This window comes from Dama dama, chromosome 11 (genome assembly GCF_033118175.1).
Source record: "Dama dama isolate Ldn47 chromosome 11, ASM3311817v1, whole genome shotgun sequence".
In the NCBI taxonomy this organism is placed as follows: domain Eukaryota; kingdom Metazoa; phylum Chordata; class Mammalia; order Artiodactyla; family Cervidae; genus Dama; species Dama dama.
The window spans coordinates 76,154,620-76,180,007 of record NC_083691.1 but is presented as its reverse complement, the minus strand read 5'-3'; the positions used below and the strand labels follow the sequence as shown (position 1 = coordinate 76,180,007).

Genomic DNA, 25,388 nt, shown 5'->3' with positions numbered 1-25,388 from the left:
TCAGAAGGGCAGAGCCTCTTCCGGCCCTGAGACTCTAGAACCTCTTCTGTCCTCAGAGCCTCCAGGGACAAACAGGTCGTTACAAGCCAGCTCAGACCCACATATGTGTACCTGCGGCATGTCCTGGGATTCAGAGGTGACTAAAATAAAGCTGCCACCTCTTAATCATTCCTGGTCCAACAGAGAAGATTCACACAAATGGTTAGCTGGACTGTGAGGCAGAAGGACATGGGTACCATATTTTGGGGGACTAGAAATTAAAGAGCCTCAGGTTTGGACTTCCCTGGTGGTCCAATGGTTAAGAATCTTCCTGCCAATGCAGGCAACACGGATTTGATTCCTGGTCCGGGAAGATCCCACATGCTGTGAGGCAACTGAGCCTGTGGGCCACAGCTACTGAGCCGGCACCCTAGAGCCCGTGTTCCGCAACAAGAGAAGCCACTGCAATGAGAACTAGAGAAAGCCCTCGCAGCAATGACAACCCAGCACAACTATAAATTAATAAGTAATATCTTATTTTTATTTATTATTATTTTTAATTTTTATTTTATTTTTTTTTAATTTTTTCATTTATTTTTATTAGTTGGAGGCTAATTACTTCACAACATTGCAGTGGGTTTTGTCATACATTGACATGAGTCAGCCATGGAGTTACATGTATTCCCCATTTATTTTATTTTTAAATAAAATTAAGATTTTTCTTTTACCAACCACACCAGATACCCAACAGTTGTTCAAGAAGACAGTGATGAAAAACTGGTTATCTCGATTTCTGGAGAGGGAGACCCCTATCGTCCTTCAGCCCCACTCCCTCCAGGGCACAGGGCAGCATCTGTGACACCTGTGTCTCTTCCAAGGTCCAGGAGAAGGGCCACCTCTGATCTCTGATGTCCCTAGGCCCCTACCTTCTGCAGCTGGGAACATCTTTTACTTAAAAATACCTTTTATTTTAAACCCATCAATTCTCTCTCACACACATACACCCAAACTCAGCCATAGACACGCACACATCCTCTGTCACCAACAGTCTATGTTTTTCCAAAAGACCTGCCTTGTCTCTGACCAGCCAGGGCTCGGGAGGGCTGGATGGGTCCTCACAGATCTCCAGGGTGGGGCGGAGATGTCCCAGGGGGCCTGCTCTGAGGGTCATGGGCCCAGGTCATTGTTCTCTGGTCCCTCCATAAAGAAGGGACCCAGGTTTGGCTCCTGGGGTCTTCTCCCCTGTTCACCCAGTGGCTGGCCTCTGGCCTTCTCAGGGTCCTGCTTGGAGCAAATGACACAGGGATCCAGGTTCATCTCTGTGGCACTCGAAGTGGGGCTACCCCCCTCACCTTCAAGCAGCTGCCCCCCAGGTCATGACAGCTTCCCCCCTTGCGCTGGTTGCTGAGGCAGAAGGTACAGATGGAGCGTGACTGGTGGCCACCGTCGGGGGCGGCGGAGACCGCGCTCTTGGCACTGCCGGCAGCTCGGAAGCACAGCTGCCCGTCGTCGGCCGCGTAGCCCAGCAGCAGCACGTTGGCCAGATGTGCGATGTAGCTGGACTCCAGGAGCGGCGTCTCGATCTTGGATGCGGTCCCGCTCCCGCGCGTTGACCGCCTGCCGCTGTCGCACCACCACCTTCGGGCCCGTGCTGCCCGCCGCCCGCCGCCCGCCCCCGGGGCCCGGGCCGCGCCGTGCCACCTCCAGGCCCTCGCAGCAGCCGAACGACTGATTGAAGGCGTCGCTCTCGCTCCGGTTCTCCTCGTCCTCGCTCAACAGCCGCACGACGTCCGGGTACAGCACGTGCGCGCCGACGGGGCGCAGCAGTGCGAACGCCAAGGGCACCCGGCCTAGTTCCTGGATGAGCAGCGTCCCGGCGTCGGCCGCGCCCCGCCGTGCGCTCAATAAGTAATATTTTAAAAAGAAAGAAAATTACTTTTTAAAAAAAGGAGCCTCAGCTAGGCTTCTTAGAGCAATGGGGTCTGACCAAGTTCTGAGAGGACGAGAAGACATCATAGGCAGAGAAGGGACTGATAAACTTTCCAGGAAGTGAGAGCAGAGATTCAAGAAAACTTTAGTCTTTGAGGACATGTGACACTGGTTGGCTCTTCCTTTCTGGTGCCCTCCAAGGTCACTCTGAGCCAAGCTTTTGCAGCCGCAATACTAATAGAACCTCCTCAGCTCTCTGGGATGCTTCATGGCCAGTCTCTTTAGATACTCACAAACACCCCAGAAAGCAGGCAGGACAAATGTCACATACCCATTCTCCCACATCAGGGAAGACTTGGGCAAATTAGTGCCCTGACTGGCCTCACCCAGCAATGAAGAGACAGAACCCAGGCATCACCAAGCATTCCTGGCTTCTTCGCCCCCGATCTCTCTTCCATACAGTTCAGCACCTAAGAATTGCAAAGCTCCAAGGTCTTCCCCAACCTCCCTTGTCTTAAAGGCAACTTGGTAATTGCCAAGCACCACTTAGGGGCCCTTTGCATGAGTGGTTTTACTGCTGCTATTTTCTCAAGGGCTGTGTCTTATCTCCCAAGGTGCTTCTTTTATCTCTCCCAACATCTAAGAGAGTGCTCAGTAGACTTGTAGATTCATGGATTGGTAAGCCTGGTTCAGAGATAATATCAAAAGGGAAAGGACATGTTAGAAAAGGATTTTAAATGTTACTCTCACTGCTTAAATTCATAGACACGTGCTTTGAAGGTCTTTAAAAAACTGAGCTTGCCTCTGTCATCATCTCCTATCCTCATGCCTGTCATGTGCCTACAAACTTCTCTTTAATCGCATTCAACCAACTTGCTTCCCTGATATTTTGACTTTCCAGACTGCTAAATAAACCCCAATCCATTTAACATCTATATCCTGGGCACCAGTGCACAGGTGTGTGCGTCTATGTGTGTACATAAGGGGAGGAAGGTGTCGTAAGGAGATACATAGCACTGTCCACTAAACCAAGTGTGGCTATTGCGCACTCGAAAGTGGCCAGTCTAAATGAAGCCACGCTGTAAGTGTAAAATACACACTGGATTTAAATGATTTAGTGCAGAAAAAAGAATGAAAAATAACTCATTAAAATTGAATACACATTGAAAAGGAAATATTTTAGATATGATGGATTAAATATTATTAAAATTAACTTCATTTCTTTTTACTTTTGTTAATGTGGCTAGTAGAAAGTGTTAAGATACACATGTGGCTCATGTTATATTTTTATTGGACATTACTGACCTTCGGCGGGGGTCTAACCAGGGAAAGGAACAGACTTGTGAACAAGCCACGCAAGTAGGACCCGGAGTGTGGCTTCCCTCAAAACCTTAGTCTTACGGGTTTTAATTTCTTTATCCATTTTTTCCATTTGGTCCTTTAATTTGTCCAACCCAATAACTATTTAAATCTCCCCTCCTCCAACTAATTCAAACACACGCAGTTCAGGATGCAACTCAAAGCCAGCCTCTACCGACAATGCCTACCACACATGCCTCTTGCCCAATTCCTGTCTTATCAGCCACAGGACAAAACACCTGCCACAAGGCAGTCCCTGAACAGTGATGTGAACATAGGGCTGAGAAATGAGTAAATTAGTGTACAGAGTGCATAATGCACTTTGTGTGTATGCACACACAGAGTCCTGTTTGTCTTGCTTGTGTTTCTTGTTTCATACACACATCTTGTGTCGTCGGCTATAAGATTTCTGCCTTAAGGTCTTTACTTAAGCTGTAGCCACATCATTTTCACGCTGCTGCTGTTGCTAAGTTGCTTCAGTCGTGTCTGACTCTGTGCGACCCCATAGACGGCAGCCCACCAGGCTCCCCTGTCCCTGGGATTCTCCAGGCAAGAGCACTGGAGTGGGTTGCCATTTCCTCCTCCAATGCATGAAAGTGAAAAGTGAAAGGGAAGTTGCTCAGTCGTGTCTGACTCTTAGCGACCCCAAGGACTGCAGCCTACCAGCCTCCTCTGTCCATGGGATTTTCCAGGCAAGAGTACTGGAGTGGGGTGCCATTGCCTTCTCCCATCTTCATGCTAGATAATCAAAATATTCTTGTTGGCTAATAATTCTTTTCTTTTCTAAAGCCAAGGAGAAGTCTCACTTCCTTCATTAAGTCTCTGTTATCTCCTTCCACATTGCTCTTCCTCCTGATTTCCACTGACAGCCTATTTATACTATGTGGCAATTGTGTCTTGTGATTTCTTTTTGTTTCATAAATGAGTTCTGCACTCCTTTTGGCCTTTCCTCTACCCACACTCCCTGTGAACCATAAACTTCTTTGAAGCCTGAAACTATCTTCTCTTAAAGCTCTAGCACAGAGCCTGAAAAAGTGTGTCACTCAGTCATGTCTGACTCTTTGGGACACCATGGACTGTAGCCCGCCAGCACAGAGCCTAGCCAATGGTAATGTCCAATAAAGACTTGCTGGTTGGTTGATTGGAGGTTAGGAAACATACAGGTATACCTCAGAGATATTGCGTGATCAGTTCCAGACCACCACAATAAATGGAATATCACAATGTGTATGTGTTAGTCGCTCAGTTATGTTCGACTCTTTGCGACCCCATGGACTGTAGCCGTCTAGGCTCCTCTGTCCATGGAATTCTCCAGGCCAGAATACTGGATTGGGTTGTCATTCCCTCGGTCAGGGGATCTTCACAACCCATGGATCAAATCCAGGTCTCTTGAATTGCAGGCAGATTCTTCACTGTCTGAGCCACCAGGCAATCCCTGGAATATCACAATAAAGCGAGTCAACTTTTTTGGTTCCCTAGTACATATAAAACTCATATTTACACTATATTGTAGTTGGTGCAATAGCGTTATGTCTAAAAATATGTACAAACTTCAGGTAAAAAATACTTGATTGCCAAAAACTGGTAAGCATCATCTGAACCTTCCTTGACCTGTAACCTTTTTGTTGGTGGAGGGTCTCACCTCAGTGTTGACTGATCTGGGTATTTTGTCGAAGACTAAGAAGGCTTCGGCAAACTAGAGCAACTGAAAGTGAAAGTCGCTGTCGACTCCAACTCTTTGTAACCCCATGGACAATAGCTCGCCAGGCTCCTCTGACCATGGAATTCTAAAGACAAGAATACTGGAGTGGATTGCCATTCCCTTCTCCAAGGGATCTTCCTGACCCAGGGATCAAACCCAGATCTCTTGCATTACAGGCAATTTCTATACCATCTGAGCCACCAATAATGAAGTTTGCTGTATCAATCGATTCTTCCTTCCTACAGAGAAATCATCAAATGATTTCTCTGCATCAGGCAATGCTGTTTGGTAGCATTTTATCCACAGTAGAACTTCTTTCAAAAGTGGAACAAATCCTTTCAAACCCTGCTGTTGCTTTATCAACTAAATTTACAACGTAACCTAAATCCTTACTGTCATCTCAACAATCTTACACAACATCTTCAGCAGGGGTAGATGCCATCTCAAGAAATCACTTTCTTTCCTCATCCATAAGACGCAACTTATCACTAAAGTCTTATCATGAGATTGCACCAACTCAGTTACATCTTCAGGCTCCACTTCTAATTTCAGTTCTCTTGCCATTTCCATTGCATATCCAGTCACTTCTGTCACTGAAGTCTTATACCCCTCAAAGTCATCCGTGAGGGTTGGAATCAACTTCTTCCAAACTCTTGTTAATGTTGATATTTTGACTTCTTCTCATGAGTCACAAGTGTTCTTTATGGGATCAAAAATGCTGAATCTTTTCAGAAGGTTTCAATTTACCTTGTGCATATCCATCAGAATAATCACTATCCATACCCTTATGAAATGTATTTCTTAAATGATAAAACTTGCAAGTCAGAGTTACTCCTTAATCCATGGGTTGCAGAATGGATGTTGTATTACCAGGCATGAAAACACCATCAATCTTATTGTATATTTTCATCAGAGCTGTTGCGTGACCAGGTGCATTGTCAATGAGCAGTCAGATTTTGAAAGATATCTTTTTTTCCCCCTAAGAGTAGGTCTCAATAGTGGGCTTAAAATATTCAGAAAACCATGTTGTAAATACATGTGCTGTCTCCTAGGCATTGCTCTTCCATTTGTAAAGCACAGGCAGAGTAGATTTAGCATACTTCTTAAGGGCTCCAGGATTTTTTGAATGGTAAATGAGCATTGACTTCAATACCAGCTGCATTCACTTTTTACAACAGTCTGTCCTTTGAAGTCAGGCTTTGGTTTCTCCTTACTAGCCAAGAAAGTCCTATTTGGCGTATTCTTCCAGCATAAGGCTGACTCCTCTACATGGAATATCTGTTGTTTAGTGTAGCTCCTTTGATTAATTACCTCAGCTAGATCTTCTGGATAACTTGCTGCAGCTTCTACATTAGCACTTGCTGCCTTACCTTGCACTTTCATGTTATAGAGATTTCTTTTTTCCTTCAACCTCATGAACCAACCCCTGTTGGCTTCAAAATTTTCTTCTGTAGCCTCCTTGCCTCTCTGTCTTCATAGAATTGAAGTTAGGGCCTTGCTCTGGATTAGGCTTTGGCTTAAGGGGATGTTGTGGAGAAGGCAGTCGCGACCCACTCCAGTTCTCTTGCCTGGAAAATCCCATGGACAGAGGAGCCTGGTGGACTACAGTCCACGGGGTCGTGAAGAGTCAGACACGACTGAGCGACTTCACTTTCACTTTTCACTTTCATGAATTGGAGAAGGAAATGGCAACCCACTCCAGTGTTCTTGCCTGGAGAATCCCAGGGACGGGGGAGCCTGGTGGGCTGCCATCTATGGGGTCGCACAGAGTCGGACATGACTGATGTGACTTAGCAGCAACAGTAAGGGGATGTTGAGGATGGTTTGATCTTCTATCCAAAACACTAAAACATTCTCCATATCAACAGTAAGGCTGTTTTGCTTTCTTATCATTTGTGTGTTTACTGAAGCAGTACTGTTTATTTCTTTCAAAAACTTCTCATTCACAACTTGGCTGTTTGGTTCAAGAGGCCTGACTATTGGCTTATCTTGGTTTTTGACACACCCTTCTCTCTAACCTGAATCATTTCTAGCTTCTGATTTACAGTGAGAGATGTGCAAACTCTTCCTTTCACTTGAATACTTAGATGCCTTTGTAAAATTACTGATTGGCCTAATTTCAATATCATTGTGTCTCAGGGGAAAGGGAGGCCAAGGAGAGGGAGAGAGACATGGAGGAGCAGACAGAACACATTTATTAAGTTCATTGTCTTATGGGAGCAGTTCATGGCTCCCCAAAATAATTATGATAGTAACATCAATGATCACTGATCACTGTGATATTTTAATAATAATGAAAGACTTTGAAATATTGTGAGAATTACCAAAATACAATACAGTGACATTAAATGAACAAAATGCTGTTGGAAAACTGCTACCAATAGACTTGCTCGATGCGGATTTGACAAAAGAAGCTTCAATTTGCATAATAAAAAGGGCAACATCTGTGAAGCATAATACAGTGAAGAGCAATAACACAAGGTCTGCCTATGTATCTGGTCTTGTCTCTTCCTGGTACAGAGCTTGGAAAACCCTGGAATTTCCTAAGAGGTGAGAGCTAGGGAGGTGTCTTTTGTTCCATTAATGAGGTTTTTGTAAAGCTCTTAGGTAAACTAAGGATGGGGGTGCTTATTGACAGAGCAACTAACCTTATGATTAGAGGGTAGAACTTTCAGTTTCACCCCTGACCTCCTGGGATGGGAGAGGGGAGGAGCTGGAGATTGAGTTCAATCAACAATGGCCAATGATTTAATCATCTATGCTTCTGTAAAGCAGCCTCCACAAAAACCTAAAAGAATGGATTTAGATAGCTCCAGGTTGGTGAACATACAGAGGAGATTTGGGGAAAGTGGCTCACCTGGAGAGCACCTGGAAGTTCTGCACCCCTTCCCATATACCTTGCCCTATTCATCTCCTCCATTTGGATGTTCCTGAGTTATATTGCTTTATAATTAACCAGCAATCTAGTAAGTAAAATGTTCCTCTGAGTTCTCTAAGCCTCACTAGCACATTTATCAAACCCAGCGAGGAAGTCACAGGCTCCAATCTGTAGCCAGTTGATCAGAAGCACAGGTGACAATCTAGACTTGCAATCGTCTCTGAAGTGGTTATGTGCTGAGGGGCAGGGGGAGTTGGAGACAGTCTTGTAGGACTAAGCCCTTAACCTGTGGGATCTAACTCTATTTTTAGGCAGATGGTGTCAGAATTGAATTAACTGTTAACTTGAGTTAACAGACACACATGGAAAGTCTTGAAAGGAGATGTATTTTGTGAGCTTGGTGCTTGGATCTCTTGGAGTTTGGATCTCTACTCCTAGCATTTATGAAATGTCCATTAAAAATAAAAATAGGCCAAATAAAAACTACCTTGAAGGGTAATGCCTCCTCCCTGCAATACATACACACACACATACCCCTCCATGCACTGCCTGCCCATGGATTTCTCCTTACTAAAATTCTCTCTACAAATGAATCAATCGGTCTGCTCAGACCCAAGCAGAATGAGGTCTTTTAACCTGGGGCTCCAGACAGAAGCCTCCAACCAGGAATTTCTGCAAAAATAGGTGCTGATTAAAAGCTCCCTAATCTCCATCAGCTCTTGCACTGACAAGGATGGCTGCGAGTGACCCCAACAAGGGCAGGGAAGGCAGATGGGCCTCTGAGCAGTGGTGAGCTCCCAGCAGGGAGGACAAAAGACCTCAGACTGAACATGACATCATGCTCTCTATGCACACAAAGCTCCTAGAAAGAGCCCATATGTGCCAAAGATTTGGTCCCTCATGTCCACCAAGCCAGTAGGCCAGGGCATAATCTGGCTGCCCTCTGGCTTTCCAAGGCTGCTCACCAAGTCAGAGACCTCAGTGCTGGTCAACAGCGAGGCACTGAGTGAGGGCTGGTTGGAAGGGGAGGAGGAACCCTCCTTCTGCAGCTATACCTGGCCTCTTGACATTCCTTACCACAAGGCCACTCCTGGCTTCCCAACTCTCTTGAATTTCCAGGGGGCTATGGGTGTCTAACCCACAAAGTGACAGCCCCAGAGCATCAACCAAAGAGCATATTTGGAACAGGCAAGAGACTAGGTTCTGGCCCACAGGGGCTCCCTGGGTGTCCAGTTGGACATTGCTGAGAGCAACTTGCTGAAGCTGCTCTAGCCCTGAAATCAGGCCTTGGATTCTCTGACCTTCTTTAAGGAGCATCAGATCTCTTGTCTAGCATCTCAGAGCCTAAGTCCTAAATGCCCCTGGGAGCAGTGCTACTCTAAGCCACACCCCACCTGTCTCCAACCCCTCTCTTGGCCCCTGTAATGTCTTCTAGACTGAAATAACTAGGCTCACCAAATGTCACAGAGGCTGAGCCTTCAGTTCAGTTCAGTCGCTCAGTCATGTCCGACTCTTTGCAACCCCATGAATTGCAGCACGCCAGGCCTCCCTGTCCATCACCAACTCCCGGAGTTTACTCAAACTCATGCCCATCGAGTCGGTGATGCCATCCAGCCATCTCATCCTCTGTTGTCCCCTTCTCCTCCTGCCCCCAATCCCTCCCAGCATCAGGGTCTTTTCCAATGAGTCAACTCTTCACATGAGATGGCCAAAGTATTGGAGTTTCAGCTTCAGCATCAGTCCTTCCAATGAACAAGGTCTCCATACTCAGTCTAGAGCCCTTGATGTAATTTTGAGGACTCATCCCTACCTCAATGTTAGTTTTACCCAGGCCCTTAGAAGACTTCACAGCATGGCCACTGCCCCATTAGGAAACCTGAAGGCCATGCTCCAAACTTTGCTGGCATTTGGCAGGGGTTCCTCTGGTTGTGTGCAGTTCCCCAGGCCACACAGCCAAAGTGGGTGAAAGTTGGGCTTCCCTGGTGGCTCAGCTGGTAAAGAATCCGCCTGCAATGTGGGAGAGCTGGGTTCTATCTCTGGGTTGGGAAGATCCTCTGGAGAAGGGAACTGCTACCCACTCCAGTATTCTGGCCTGGAGAATTCCATAGACTGTATAGTCCGTGGGGTCACCAAGAGTTGGACATGACTGAGTGACTTTCTCTCACTCTGACTGTCCCATAAGATGGTGGGGCCACCAGCAACCCCAGCTGAGACATAAGAGACAGTTTATTCACCATCCTCACTCACTTTTCCTCTGTGCTGTCAGGGGATGAGTCTTCAGGCTCCCCAGGAAGGCCTATCCCTATAGCTGCTATGATGACTGCCCTTGGAGTTCCTAGGGGCCATCCTCCTTCACTACTGCCAGGGTCTCATAAAGCTCTGGTGTATGAGAGAGGGCTCTGCACTCAGGAGGGTTTCACTTTAGCCCCATTTCCAGGAGCAAGGGGAGGAAAGGGAGAAAACAGTCAAACATCTTCCAAGCCTAGGCACCCACCCAGCTTGGTGATTTGCACCCACCCTGGCCTTAGAAGCATTCAGGATGCCCCTCTCTCTTCGTGGAGCCCCCACTGGCTCCATGGGAATACTCCTGGGGGTGCTGTGCACACAGTGGGTAAGGCAGGTTTGAGCTCACAGCTTCATTCAAAAGGGCTGTCGGCCTTCTAAGCTCAGCAAGGCTCTGAACAAATTTTTGAACAGCTCTGGGGCAGCTGAGGTTGAGTAATAATTGGTGCATACCCTGAAAAGCTGCATGCTATATGGAAACTTTTTGATCACCAGAACTTACACAGGACTTGGCTTGTTGTGCAAGTGTCATAATGCTTCAGAATTTCTTACCAGGACTTTACCACTGGTGGTCCAGTGGCAAAGAGTCCACCTGCCAATGCAGGGGACACAGACTCGATCACTGGTCCAGGAAGATTCCACATGCTGCAGGGCAGCTAAGCCCATGTGCCACAACTACTGAGCCTGCGCTTCACCATAAGAGAAGCCACCACAATGAGAAACACGTGTGTTGCAACTAAAGCATAGCCCTCACTTGGCGCAAACTAAAGAAAGCTCACATGCAGCAATGAAGACCTGATGCAGCTAAAATTAGGTAGATAAATAAATAAATAACTTTAGAAAGAAGAAGAGTTTCTTACCAAGGCTCTGTGCTTGCTTACTCTTGGGGCTAAAGCAAGGCTCTTGGGCCCGGGGAATTGCACACAACCAGTGGGTATGTGTATTCCCTGTGGACATCACCACCATGTTGAGATGCTGAGAATCACTGTACTGGACTCAGTTCTTTGAGAGCAGGAGAGAATATCTTGGAAACATTACCCTCCACAGGGCCAGCCACATGGTAAATACTCAACAAAGACCTACTGATTATAATGCCTTGGTCTCTAAATGGATTTGTTAGCAACCTCAGGACAGGGGATCCACAGACAGGTCTCTCCTGGCCATGCAATTGGACCACACTGTACCCCCGTGCTTCCCTTCCCAGAGAACAGGCCAAATCAACAGAGCAAGATGTGAGGCTGTCACGGCTAACGCCATGGCAGGCAGCCTAGATTAGGAGTAGGCCTGGTTTCCCAGGGTAACATAATAATCAGGCCTCCTGGAGCCAGCCAATCAACATATGCCTAGCCAGAGAAAAGGGAACCTATCAGGGGAAAGCTGAAAGCCCCACGTTGGGCCAACAAAAATTACCTTGCAACTGTGTAACCTATCAGCTTGCACCAACTACCCACTGTGTAACCAATCCGATTGCGCCAACTACCTGCTGCTTATTTTGACCTAATAAATACCTGAGAGAACTGGGGCTCGGGGCCTTTTGTCCTCACACACCTGGTGAGGGCGGGAGGCCCTGGCTCGAGTCAGTAATAAATTCCCCTATTGCGAGTTGCATTGTTTTGAGGAGTCTTCTTTCCCGACCGGGGACTCGGACTACGGGCAGAACACAAGGAAGGCAATAAAGTGGGTGATGGGAGATCTAGAATGAGGGCTATCAGAGGTCCAGAGTCCAACGTTCATCATGACCTGGAACGCTGATGAATCCATAAAGAGACCCAGGCCGCCATGGAGCCAGGATCAGAGAGGCCTGTAGGTGAAGCAGGTATGGGAACCTTCCTGGGAGTACCACTAGGATCCCAGGGAGGGCGTGGTGGAGAGCCCAGAGCAGGTTTCAACTCCAGGTGAACGGGGTCCTGAGTCAGGGGGGCTGGGCAGAGACTGAAGCTCCGGGGACAGAGAGACACCTCAGAAGAGATGGCCTAAGGCTGCTCGTCCAGAGCCCCTGAATCAGCAGCGTGAGCCCCCGCATCCAGGGAAGCCTGAGCTGGAGGCTCTGCTCCTGGCCCTGCAGGAAGGTGACTGGGACACCTTCAGGGCCTCTGCATATCATTTCCAACAGTGGAAGCCAAAGAACCATACTAACTCACCCTGTGTGTGAGTCGCCCCGTGCTCGGTCACTTCCGTTGTGTCCGACTCTTTGTGACTCCATGGACTGTGTAGCCCTTCAGGCTCCTCTGTCCATGAGATTCTCCAGGCAAGAATACTGGAGTGGGTTGCCCATGCCCTCCTCCAGGGGATCTTCCTGACCCAGAGATCAAACTCGTGTCTCTTACGTCTGCTGCATTGGCAGGCGGGTTCTTTACTAGTGCCACCTGGGAAGCCCCAACTCACCCCAAGAGGGGCAAGAAAGTGAATGCACCTGTGCCTTCGAGGATAACCCTGAGAAAGCCCAGGCCAGGCCAGCAGCCTCTCACGCATGTCCTCACTATCCCTCAGCCAAACATCCTCCTCACGCCCCTCACGTCTTTAGGCCAACCACTTCAGCCCACGTTCAAGTGTGTCCACTTCTGGACGTGTGCACACACCCACCTCAGGCATTAGAAGAGCAGGCATTCCAGCTCTTTATTGTCCTCCCAGGCACTTCTATTGAAGTTCCATTTACCTCAACCTTTATTGCAGGTGAAAGAAATGCATAAATGCACAGGATGGAGTTACTGACACGTTTAGGATATACGAGGGGCATTAAAGGCGCTGCTAGGATTTGATGACAGCTGCCAAGAGTCTTTTCTATAATCATAAATGAGATAGGCACGAAGCCATGAAGACGACATAAAAATCCCAGTGCGGGCCAGGGCAGGTGTTTCCCTGCTGCAGTTAACAACCCTGGGGGAGTTTGCTGCAGACCCGGAACATGTGCGGGTGCCCCTGGCCCAGGGCTTGGATGGCTGGGGAGGCACTCATTCTTGATGTCCGTTCTTACCTGCATTTTCCCACCTGATGGCCCTGCCTGGAAAGTATGCCCTCCTGGCATTCATCTGTGGCAACTTCTGCCAGCCTCCGAGTTTCCCAGGCTCAGCAGGACCTTCTTCCTCCAGGGAGAGAATCAGCCTGAGGACCTCCAGTCTGCGTCTCTGGGTCCTCAGGGTGCTGGCAGAGTGGGGTGTTTCTTCATTCCCTGCAGGGCGCACACTGCTCATCCAGGCCAATATTTCATTGGGCTCTTCTCAGCTACACCCTGGAGATACCTCAGTGAACATGGGGGTATCTACTGCCTCTACTGTTCTTTACTTTCAAACACCTCCTCCCTCCCTTCCAAAAGCACTCTGTTTTGACACTGGCCAGAAAATTCATATTACGGATGCATCCCACCCTGTTATTAATGTTATCCCTACAGAGACCCTCAAGCAGAATCAGTCTCAGAGAACCCATGAGGTTCACAGAGTTTGTCTCAGGGCATATTTGTCCTTCCCTCTCTCTGCTCCTCTCAACCTGCCCGCACCCAGGGCTCTCAAGCCTTCAGGGTCTCACACAACTGGAGAACCTGGAGGCATGGGGAAGGGGTGAGGAGCAGGGTGGGATGGCTGCCATTTCAGCACTCAACCTGAAGGCAGATTCCAAGCAGTGAGGCAGCAGGGATGAGCCTTCTCTCTGGAGAAGGAACTGATTGTCATATCTAATGTCTTACTGTTTTAACACACACCACATGAAATTTTGGTCAAGGAAGCTGAAGAAACTGAGATGATACATAACTTCCCCCTAGCTTACAGTGCAGTGCCAGACTGCCTGGGTTCAAATTATACCTATTTGATCCATCATTTTTCTTATCTCTTAAATGAGGATAATAGTACCTGTCTCTTAGATGTGAGAGTTGGTCCATAAAGAAGGCAGAACACCAAAGAACTGATGCTTTTGAACTGTGGGGCTGGAGAAGACTCTTGAGAGTCCCGTAGTCTAGGAAGGAGATCAAATCAGTCAATTCTAAAGGAAATCAACACTGAATATTCATTGGAAGGATTGATGCTGAAGCTGAAACTCCAATACTTTGGCCACCTGATATGAAGAACAGACTCATTGGAAAAGACCCTGTTGCTGGGAAAGATTGAAGGCAGGAGGAAAAGGAGGTGACAGGGGATGAGATGGTTGGATAGTATCACTGACCCAGTGGGCATGATTCTGAGCAAACTCTGGGAGACAGTGAAGGACAGCAGAGCCTGGTGTATTGCAGTCACCAGGCTTTGGGTTGCAAAGAGTCGCACATGACTTAGCATCTGAACAACAGCACTGAGATACAGGTTTAGCAGACCTTAGAGGATGTGACTCCTAATGTGCTGCCTCCATTACATCTAAATCTTCCATTGTGACATAGCTCCATCTTGCATCCCTATAGGGAAATAAGATGGCAGTGGTCAGGCTCTCTCACCCCATGTTCTCTCACTCTTGTCCCACATTCTGTAAACAGTGACTTTGCATGGTTATGTAACAGCTGAGATCATTTATAGCACCACGCACACACATCATTACCTATATAAACATCACCTGAAAAGCCCATGCCGCACCTTGCAGTGACATCAACCATTAGAGAACAAACCATGTCTGCCTTGTTACTGCAAATAAAAACTGTCTGCAGTTCTTAGGCTCCTCGCATCTTTTTCCAACTTTTTCCCATCTCCTTCCTAGCTCTCACCTTGCCTCCCCTGGGTTCAGTGAACAGCAAGACAATACCAAATGTTAGACTCTCTTGGGCCTCCGTCCACCACATCCTCCATAGCCTTGACTCACTGTTGTGATCAGGGAAGAATCTTGCTCTGTCTCCAGGGGGGCATGTACATCACTCTCCTTATTGGAGCAAATCCTTAGGAGAAAATGCCACTGCAGCAGAATAGAACCATGTCACCTATTCTTTTCTTGAGAAACAAGGTGAAGAAAAGAAGGGCCAGATGAACACAGGTGGCTTATGTGACAGAGAAGCAGCTTCTGCTGAGGGTCAGAAGGTTGAGGGGCAAGCCTGGGGTTGGGCCAAGGTGGAGTGACGGCCGAGGGCAACACAGATGAGCTTCTGCAGGGCCCCTGGGGATCAGTGTGAGAGCCTGGCAAGAAGGAACTACATAAAGGCTGCATGGCCCCACCCCACCCCCCACCAGAATTAACTGATAGAACAAGACTGCACTGTGCTGTGAGCCCGTGGGGGTCGGGGTGCTTTGGAGAGGGGGAATCCTTCCCTTGACTCCAGGGCTGGGCTCCTGTAACCCCACGGTGAAAGTGCCCTCTCAGAGCAGTCAGTGATGGTCTTGAGCAGTCAGGGCATGAGCCTAAGACTGTCCAACATTCTTCTCTGAAGGGCAATATACACAAGTATGTGAGTTCTAATGGGGTTTTATTCTTTACTTAAACACCATGCATATGGTCCAATAACCTGGGGATTTCTCTGATTTTTTTTACCCTAAATTAAAGGGTTTGGGCTTTGTGGGCTACACGGCATTCCTATGGTTCATGAGAAACACAGGTGTCTTTTCAGTTTGTGTTGAATCCCCCACAGACCTCTTCAATCATTGTTTGCACCTCCCCACAGTAGCTGTAGGGATTTCTGCCCACAGTGGGTTTAAATGGACAATGTTCATTGGTCTACTCTTGTGGGTTTACATAATAGCAGTGGGAATGAGATTAACTACCTGGAAAGAGAGGCTGAAACTCAGAACTGCTGGATAGCCCCTCAGGGCCACAGGCACCTGTTATACAGGTAAGATTTGGCAGTCATGCTGGGCTGAAATAGAACATTATAAACAGAAGGGTTCAACTCTCTTTCCAATCAAGAAAATACGTTTTTTGTTTGTTGTTATTTTGGTTTTTTTTTTGGTCAACCTCCTTTCAGGAAAATGGAAAAGAGAAGGAAAAACAAAAAACAGTGTTCTCTTAAGCTTGAGAGTGGCCAGATCTTTTGATGATTCAACTGCATTTTTACAGACCATTTGGGTGGTTTCCCCAAGCAACAGATAATAGGCAGCTTCTCTGTACCTACTTATGATAGCAGCAATAAGTAATAGTGTTTCTAGGATTGTTTGCAATTGTAGGACCTCTGACATGAATCAGCTCCAGGCTCTAGCTCCCAGCAGGAAGGACCTCAACTCAAAATTGCTCCAGGTTACACACAACACACTCCAGGGAGTTGCCATCTGCACAGCCTCAAGTTTCACACCAAACATCTGCGAGACGGATGGCTGACCCATCGTACAAGCCGGTATTAGAGGCAGAGATTGAAAGTCTGGTCGGAGTCCTAGGAGCCCTTGGCCAGCGCTTGGCATCAGATTCACTGATGGTTGTTTCCAAAAGATGCTATCCTGGGCCTCCTCCCCAACAGAGCTTCCTTTTATAGTCTTATCCAAGGCATCTGTATTCTGCAAAAGCAGCTCAGTGACTCTCGTTTGTCCCCAGGGTCACCATACATGGCTGAACAGCACACGACAGCCCATGGACCCAAACTCTAACCACTGGAGTCGGCCCAGCAAGGTGGACAGCTTCTATCCAGAAACAAGCTGGGACAGGATGAAGAAGACTGGCAGGGTGACCCTTTGCTAGCAGCAGGAAGCCCTTGTCAATTCTGATCATGAAGAGACTGGGTGGAAGAGTGTCAGGCCACATGCCCTAGAAACAGCTTTAAATTCTGACTCGAAACCTATCAGTCAGCAGGGTCCTGCCCAGGAACGACTGGCGCAGAGGGTGTGGGCTTTTGAGATCTTTAGAAGAAAACCAGAAAATAATTTCTTGGTTTAAAGAAAAAAAAAAAATATACTAGCTTCAAAATATAATGTGCTAAAACTTAGGGGAAAAGGTCAAAAAACCCTGCTGCTTGTTCCCAATAACTGGCCAAAACTCCAACAAAGCTGACTACTTTGGTGGTTAAAAGCACTTTGCAGGTGCCAGACTGCTGGGTTCACATCCCAGCACAGCCACTTACTATGTGACCTGGCACAAGTTTCTCTCTCTTTCTTTGAGCCTCAATTTTCCCCATAGGGTAGTTATAAAGATTAAGTGAGATAATATTTGTAAAGTGCTGAGGACGGGGCCAGGTCTAGAGTGCTGTATAAACGTTAATCACTTGTTATTACCAGATGTGATGTTGTCACGACCAATGCCAATCATGCTTAGGCACCAAGACCCCCAAAATAAAGATCTGAGGAACCATCTCAGTGCTCCTGATGGCATCAGCAAGATGAAGACTCTCCCCTCTTCCAGACTTTTGGATAGTAGGGTCTTGGTGAGAAATTAGGTTAGGAAGTATTTAGATGGACTGGTTGAGTCAATGTTGGTACATTCATATGATGTAATGTGATGTGACCATTCAAAGAATGTTGAATGCATAGGAACACTTATGGAAGACTTGTATGATACAGTGCTGAGTGAAACACGCAGGTAACAGAACAGAATGGCTCCATTTCTGCCTAAAAGTATATATAAGCAACATGTATGATAACATGTATCATACACCATAAACTCAGATATGTAAGAAGTATCACATGTCATTATTTAAATCAACTCAAATCTGACTTTAAGTTTTACCCTGCTGGGCTGGCAGGAAATTCACTCTTGGTATCACTGGGGTTTCTTCTTCCCCTACCCGGCATCACACAAGACTCTAACATGCTAACATGGTACCCAGAAAGCAGAGGCTGGCATCTAGCCTCCCATCCCTTGACCTCTCCCTGCCATCATGATCAAGCCCAAAGGTCCGTCGTAGGTATGTGACTGTTCATGAAATGGGGGCATGGGGAGTGCTCTTTAGCAAGACTGGAGGCTCAGATGCCTTTAACCTGTTCCCTGGAGAGGTCATTTCCCTCAAGTGCCCTGTCTCTCTTCAAGTGCTGCCAGGATAGGTCGGGTTCCATGAAACCTGGGGTCCACCAGTCTCCATCCCTGACCAGGGTGGGGCACTGTCTTGGCCCTACTCCCCAGCCCCCATGCACACCTGCCATAACATAGGGCTTCAGGGAGCTTGGGCTTTCCTGAGAGAAGGAGAGGGTCAACATTTGCTTCCTCCTCTTCTAGAGGCTCCCCAGGCTAGGAATGCATGGGCTTAGCATAGAGGAGGGAAGGAGCCAGGGAGAACCCACACCAGTTAGGAGCCCAGGACATTCCTTAACACATGCATGTGTGAGTAGGGATAAGTCTGCGTGTGGGAGCCCAAATGTAGTCTCTCTAGGAAAGGGGAAGTTGTGGGTGATTGGAATTTTCTCTTTTTAATTCCTCTGTACTTTATATGATCAATATAAATCATTTGCATAAAAAATTAAAAAGTTTGACAATGCATTTGGTAAGGAAGCTAGAATTTGTTTAGAAGCCTGGATGACAATTTCTAAAATAGGGGAAACCTAGAAGCAAGGGCAATGGAACCAGCCTTGTGAGCAAAATGAATATCATCTGAGTGATTTTACGCCCAGTGCATGCTCTGAGCATTAAGTTCTTGTACACATGTAAATAACTCCATGTGGCAAGAGGCACACTCAGAACTCAGTGGACAAGTCAAGAGCTATTCCCTGGGGACTTCCTTGGTGGTCCAGTGGTTAAGACTCCATTCTTCCAATGCAGTTGGCTTGGGTTCAATCCCTGGTTGGGGAACTAAGATCCTGCATGCTGGAACATCCAAGAAAAAAAAAAAAAAGAGTGACTCCTTGTTCCACTATCCCCTTCACAAGGAACCAGCTTTGCCAGGTGCTTGGACTGGACTGTGCCGGCTAATATCAAGCAGTGTGTATGTGTCTGTAAATTTTCCACGCGTCTCCTTCCCATTCAGTGCATCTCTCCCTGAGCTGCACCTCCAGATGTGTGCTTATGTGTACCCCCTTCCCTCCCCACAGCCTTCCCGGCTCAAGAGAACAAAGAAGAGGAGGAAGAGGGGCTGCATGTCACTCACTGTGGTTCTGTGGATCTGAGGGACCTAGCTTATTTGTTTTGGTGCGCTGGCCAGCTGCGAGCTGTTTGGTTTGGGGCCATAGGATTAGGACTGTTTTCCTTTCTGAGTTTGGTGCAGTCAGGGGTGAGAAGGATCCCAGGTTGAGGACGCCAAGGACCTGGCCTTTCGGAGCTGGGTTCTCAGGGCTGCTGATGGGAATTCTAGCTCCTGCAATGAGGGTGAGGACACTGCCTTTCCAGGAGGGCAGCTCCTTGGACAGGACAGCTGGTGGTTCCCCATGTCCCAGGGGCCAGCTCCCCTAGCTCCTGGAAGAAAGCCCCTGTGTGAGGGCATCTAGGTAAAATACAAAGGAAATAGGAGGGCCACAGCCACTCTCTGGGCCACAGGGACTCCCCCTCTCAGGCCTGTCAAAGGCCATTTCCCCCTCCCCCTCCCAGCAGATTCTCAGCCTCCCCAGGACATGCAGTTTGTGGGGAGGATCTTTAGACCCTCAAATCCATTGGAGTGCCAGGACATAAACACTGGGCTACCACCCCGTCACTGGCCCTCGGGAATGACAATGCCTATGCTTTTAATTCTGGCTTAGATAACAATAGCTAGGTTCTATTTCATGATTCCCATGCTTGAGCCTTTCCCCCGAAATTGATTAGAAGTTCTTTTAGGGTAGACATCATTTTCCCACAGATTAAAGCATAGGGCGAAAAATGACAAGGCACCCAAAACACAATTGTTGATTGACTAACCTGGATAGGGAGATGGATAGGTGTACAGACAGACAGATGGATAGATGGAGGGCTGGCAGACATCCATCATGGAAATCTTCCTGTAACAGATTTTCTGTGCATTTATCTGAGAAATATTTATTGTGAACGAACTATATGCCAGCCATTGTTTTAAGCCACTGAGTTTCATCAGTGAACAAAAATACAAAAAACAATCTGTCTTCCTGGAACTTATATTTTATCAGGGGTGTTGGTTGCTCAGTGGTGTCCAACTCTTTGTGACCCCATGGACTGTAGCCTCCCAGGCTCCTCTGTCCATGAAATTCTCCAGGCAAGAATACTGGAGTTGGTAGCCATTCCTTTCTCCAGGGGATATTCCTGACCCAGGAATTAAACCCAGTTCTCCTGCATTGCAGGCAGACTCTTTACCATCTGAGCCACGAGGGAAGCCCATTTTATCAGGAGGAGACCTATAAACAATAAACATTTAAAAACAAGTAATTTCATAGTCTATCAGAAAGTGATAACTACTATGGAAACAAAATAAGTAGCACAGAATAAGGAGTGTTGGGATTTGAGTAGAGGCAGGTTGTCGTGTACACAGGAGTCAGAGTAGTTCTCACTGAGAGGATAACATCCGAGCAAAAGTTTGAGGGAATTGAAGGAGTGAGTCATGTGGCTAACTGGGGAAGGAGCACTCCAGGAGGGTGAACAGACAGGTTATAAAATGGAACATCCTTGGTGTGTTTGAGGAACCGCCAAGAGGTCAGCAGTCTGGAGTGGCGTAGATAAGAATAAAGGTAGCAGCAGAGAGTGCAGAGAGGTAGAGTTGAGATGGGTTGGCAGATCCTATAGAGAAATGAGGAACCATTGAAAAGTTTTGAGAAGAGGAAAGACATGATCTTATTTAAATTTTTAAAGGCTCCTTTGAGTGGCTGTTTTGAGAATACATTGCAAAGAAACATAGGGGGAAGCAATTTGGAAGCTATTGTGGTAATCCAGGTGAGAAATGATAGCAGCTCTAACCAGGGTGGTAGCCATGGAGGTAGCAAGCCTAAACAACTGAAGGATGGAGTTGCTGTGAAGATGGAGATGGCTGTGGGCAGAGCAGGTTTATGAGGCAGGAGTGGGCACAGGGCAGATGAGGAGAGCATGCTGAACTTATATCATCCAAGTAGACATCCAGATATACATCTGAAGGCTGGAGGTATACATTTCAGTTTGGACATCAACAGTGATATATGATGTGTAAAGCCATGAGATCAAGTTAGATTACCAAAAAATTAATGTAGATAAAGAAGAGAAGAGAATCAAGGACTGAGCTCTGAGGTACATCAACCATAAAATATCAATGGGATGAGGAGGAACCAGCAAAGGAGACCAAGAAGGAGCAACTCACAAGACAGGAGGAAAACAAAAAGTGTGCTGTTCTGAAAGTCGAGTGAAGAATACACAACAAGGATGAAAAGTGATCAACTTGTGTCAAATGCAACTGAGTGGTTAAGATCAACTAAGTAGTCAAGACAGACTTACTCACTAAACTCAGCAATATGAAGGTTGTCACCAGTAGTCTGTTGAATACTGAGGGAGGGGGGCAAAGGCTGATTAGAGAATGTTTAGGAGAGAATGGGAGGAGTCCACACATGCAAGGTCAAGGGACCTTCAACAAGTTTGCTGAGAACACACAATGGAGAAAGGTTAATCTCTTCAATAACTGGATATCCACATGCAGAAAAATAAAATTGCATCATTGCATACCACATACAAAATTAATACAAGATGGATTGAGTATAAGAAACAAAACTACAACACTACTAGAAGAAAACATGGCAGGAGGGAGCTTCTTGACGTTGATCTTGGCAATATTTTTCATGGTTATGACACCAAAATAATAGACAACAAAGATAAAAACAAAGTGGAACTACGTCAAACTAAGCTTCTGTACAGAATGAAAAGGAAAACTATGGAATAGGAGAAAATATCTGTAAAACATATATCTGATAAGGAGTTAATATTTAAAATATATAAGGAACTCCTACAACTCAATATTTTTTAAATGATTTAAAAATGGGCAAAGAACCTGAATGAGCATTTTTCAAAAGAAGACATACAGAAGACCAATAGGTACATAGAAAGATACCAGACATCACTAATCATTAGGGAAGTGCAAATCAAAACCACAATGAGAGATCACCTCAGACCTGTTAGAACAGCCATTATCAAAAAGACAAAATATAAGTGTTGGTAAGGATGTGGGAAAAAGGGAAACCTTGCGCACTGTTGGTGGGAATGTAAATTGGTACAACTAATATGAAAAACAGTATTAAAGTTCCTCAAAAAATTAAAAATAGAACTACCATATGATCCAGCGACCCCACTTCTGGGTATATATCCAAAGGAAATGAAATCAGTATCTCAAAGAGATAGCTGCACTCACATGCTTATTACAGCATCATTCACAGTAGTCAAGTTATGGAAACAACCTAAATGTCCATCAAAGGATGACTGGATAAAGAAAACATAATCTATATATATATATAGCAATGGAATATTATTCAGTCTTACAAAAATGAAGGAAATACTCCCATCTGTGACAGCATGGAGAACATTATGCTAAGTGAAATAAGCCAGACACAGAAAGACAAATACTACCCGATCTCATTTATATGTGGAATTTAAAATGGTCAAATTCATTTAAACAAAAAGTAGAATGGTGGTTGCCAGGAGCAGGGAGGACGGGAAGGGGAAATGAAATGTTGGCCAAAGGGAACAAAATTTCACGAATGAGTTGTGTTGTATATAGTATGGTGATGACAATTAACAGTACTGCATTGTATACTGGAAAGTTATTGAGAGGATAGATCTTAAAGTTAAATCTGAAATAAATCTTAAAGTTAAATCTTCTCAGTTACATACACACACACAATGGTAACTATTTAGAGATGATGGATGAGTTATTGAGCTTGATTGTGGTGATCTTTTCACTATATATTCAAAACATCAAATATATCAAAACAATGTATCAAACATACCAAAACATCAAGTTTTATGCCTTCAGTTCAGTTCAGTTCAGTCGCTCAGTTGTGTCCAACTCTGCAACCCCATGAATTACAGCATTCCAGGCCTCCCTGTCCATCACCAACTCCCAGAGTTTACTCAAACTCATGTCCATCGAGTCAGTGATGCCATCCAGCCATCTCATCCTCTGTCGTCCCCTTCTCCTCCTGCCCTCAATCCCTCCCAGCATCAGGGTCTTTTCCAATGAGTCAACTCTTCACATGAGGTGGCCAAAGTATTGGAGTTTCAGCTTCAGCATCAGTCCTTCCAATGAACACCCAGGACTGATCTTCAGGATGCACTGGCTGGATCTCCTTGCAGTCCAAGGGACCCTCAAGAGTCTTCTCCAGCACCACAGTTCAAAAGCATCGATTCTTCGGCACTCAGCTTTCTTCTCAGTCCAACTCTCACATCCATACATGACCACTGGAAAAACCATAGCCTTGACTAGACGGACCTTTCTTGGCAAGGTAATGCCTCTGCTCTTTTTTTTTTTTTTTGTCTCTGCTTTTTAATATGCTATCTAGGTTGGTCATAACTTTCCTTCCAAGGAGTAAGCGTCTTTTAATTTCATGGCTGCAGTCACCATCTGCAGTGATTTTGGAGCCCCCCAAAAATAAAGTCTGACACTGTTTCCACTGTTTCCCCATCTATTTCCCATGAAGTGTTGGGACCAGATGCCATGATCTTAGTTTTCTGAATGTTGAGCTTTAGGCCAACTTTTTCACTCTCCTCTTTCATTTTCATCAAGAGGCTTTTTAGTTCCTCTTCACTTTCTGCCATTAGGGTGGTGTCATCTGCATATCTGAGGTTATTGATATTTCTCCCGGCAATCTTGATTCCAGCTTGTGCTTCATCCAGCCCAGCATTTCTCATGATGTACTCTGCATATAAGTTAAATAAGTGGGGTGACAATAGACAGCCTTGACGTACTTCTTTTCCCATTTGGAACCAGTCTGTTGTTCCATGTCCAGTTCTAACTGTTGCTTCCTGACCTGCATACAGGTTTCTCAAGAGGCAGGTCAGGTGGCCTGGTATTCCCATCTCTTTCAGAATTTTCCACAGTTTGTTGTGATCCACACAATCAAAGGCTTTGGCATAGTCAATAAAGCAGAAATAGATGTTTTTCTGGAACTCTCCTGCGTCGATGATGTATGCCTTAAATATATATAATTTTTATATGTCCCTGATATCTCAAAAAAGTTGTTTTCAAGAGATATAATGGGAGAAAACTAATTGGAGACAGTGAGTGCAGAGAACCTTCTGGAGACGTTCTGGTACAAATGGGGAGCAACCAAAAAGTTGCAGAAGTGGGTGCAAAAGGATTTTATAAAATGGGAGAAATAATCACATGCCTGAATGCTGATGAAAATGATTCAGGAGAACATGAACAACTGAAGATGGAGGAGAGAAGTGGGTAATATATCTGGAGAAATATCCTTGGTAGGTGAGCAGGGTCTAGAGGGATGAATGGAAAGTTCATCAAGTTACAGCCAAGGAAACAGAGGATATGAGGGAAGATGGAGGCAGGCAGGGAAATGTGTCGGTAGAGTCCATAGAAGTTCTCTTCTGATGACTTCAACCTTGTCATAAACAGAGAAACAAAGTTCCATTTTGGGGGTGGGGGGAAGCATTAATGATCTGGAGAAGGAAGTGACAATGTAGAGTTGTCATCCAGGATAATGGGGGAGTGAGTGGACTAGGAGAGCAGAGAAGGATGACCTGGCAGCAGCTGAAGGCTGTCTTGAAAATTGTGGGCATAAATTTAAAGTGACACAAGTCAACATGGATGTGCTTTTTCCCTTAAACCAACATGAAGTAAATGGAGAGTTGGATTCAACCTTGGTTGTGGTTTTGCCAAGATAGTACAATAAAAAAAAGAGGGGGGCAAGGGAGTGATTATAATGATTGACCATGGAATTTAAGTTGTATTCTAGAAAGAAGGGTTTCCATTTTAGTAAATGGGAACATGTGAGGTCTTTCACATAGCCAAAAGTGAGCTGTGGATGGAAAAAGTGTAAGACTCAGTGCCCTGGAGTCATCATTAACTCAGGGACTCCCCGAGGATTTAATGGAGATGACCTTTTCCTGAACTGGCCCTCATGATTGTCTTGCCAAGAGGTGTGACATAGCACACGGGTTGGCTGTGGAACAGGGAGGCGAGGCGTTGTGGTATTTGTCCTAAACTTGTTCTAAAGCTGCCTGTGGAGCACCCCTTTCACCCCAAGACAGAGTCCTCCCTGGACCATCACTAGAAATGAGACCAGCAGTCACCTCTGACCTCACCCAGGTCTCTCAGCTCCTCCAACTGGGTCAAAGTACCCCCACTAGGCATCTGCCTCTCCCTGTCCTCCTTCCTCCCCTCTTGCAGCTGACCTATTCTTATCCCATTTGTTAGACCCAGGATAGCAGCTCTACCTCATCTCATGTCCTCTGAATTTTCTGGGATTTGTGAATTTCTGCTCTGGGCTTATGTGACCAAGTCCTTGGCTGTTCTGCCCACCATTCCTCCCCACTGAACTGACCCCATCAGACACACAGACTGGACCTCTGCACACTCACCTCATCAGCCAGATTCAT

General features: G+C 46.2%; 1 pseudogene; it reads right to left on the bottom strand.

Moving 5' to 3' along the window:
* Nucleotides 1-1,292: 1,292 nt before the first annotated feature.
* LOC133065327 (transcription factor 15-like) lies at nucleotides 1,293-25,388 on the bottom strand (annotated as a pseudogene).